The sequence below is a fragment of the Oryzias melastigma genome, linkage group LG19 (genome assembly GCF_002922805.2).
Source record: "Oryzias melastigma strain HK-1 linkage group LG19, ASM292280v2, whole genome shotgun sequence".
Classification (NCBI taxonomy): Eukaryota; Metazoa; Chordata; class Actinopteri; order Beloniformes; family Adrianichthyidae; genus Oryzias; species Oryzias melastigma.
In genome coordinates this window covers 757,117-758,502 of record NC_050530.1, presented here as the reverse complement: position 1 = coordinate 758,502, position 1,386 = coordinate 757,117, and positions in this window count along the sequence as shown.

Here is a 1,386-nt window from a genome sequence, read left to right as displayed (position 1 = left end):
AGCCAAATAGGGAGAGAGATAGAGAGAAAACATCAACACAAAATGTAAGGAAAATGAGAGACATTAGAAATGAAGATGAAAACTGGAACCATTTGACTTTTCTTGATAGTTTGAAGGAACTATCTGCAGGAAATATTCTATATGTATATATATTCTGTATATATTTATGGCTCCACAATCAACCTGTGCAGACACCTGAGAACTGAGAGAATCTTCTCTAAAACAGAGCAGATCATCACTGAGAGAAGAAACAGATGACATCCTCAAAGCTGAAACTCTTTTGTCTTTCTTAATGTCAATGTGAATAAAAGTCTTGATTTAGTGGTTTTTGCATAATTTAATTTGTATTTTGGGTTGTGGTTGCAGAGTTGTGTGTTGTTCACTAAAAAGAAAAAAGCTTAAAATGCGTAGAGTTAAAAACTGAATAGTTAATAGTTAGTTCTTTTATCATTCATTTTGTACATTCTATCTGGAAGGGATAAATAACAGCATATACATAATTTACACTTTATATGAATAAAAACATATTTACATCATGGATTTTGTGCATAATCTTATCTAGTAGTTTATAATGAATCAAACAAAGCAAACAACAACCTAAAAAGCCATTTGGTAGCCAAAAGAGCTGCTGTTTTAGGAAAACGAATGTAAAAGAATCTAATTTTGAGCCAGAATTCTCATCACTATTGTGGAGGGAAACAAGAAAAGAACGTTGTTTTTACTTTGTCTGATATTTTTGGAAGTGTTTAAAAAAAAGAGAGAAAAAAACATTCATAAAAACTGATTATTTAGAAGTATTTTTTTCCTATTTTTTTTAATCATTCAATAATGATAATAAATGTAGACTGTTTTGTTGAGATATACGTTTAACTTGAGCAAATTGATTAATGATTGATTAATGCTGGCTGCTTGTATCTTTGCTGATCAGCTCTCCTTGAATCCTACAAAAATCTTAAAGAACTAAAAACATCTTCCAATTTAAATTACTTCATCTTGTAAGGATTTTTTTGATGACTATCTGCACTTCATTATTTGTGGAATCAGGACAATTTTGAAAGACTTTATAGGCTCTTTTTGGAAGTAAGGCCTACTGGAGGCCCATCATCATCTCAATCACAAAAATGGCTAAAAACTTGGCAAAGGACATGGAAGAAGTAAAACAATCCCTGAACTTTATGTCAGGAGACATGAAGAAAGTGATGGAGCAGCAGATGGACTTATTGAAGGAAGTCAAACAACTAAAAAAGGTGATTGAAGAAAAAGACAAGAAAATGGAAGACCTGGAAAACAGAGTGGATCAACTGGAGCAATACACCAGAATGGAGAATGTGGTGATATCTGGACTGGAGACCAAACATCGTTCCTATGCCAGGGTCACTGCAGAAC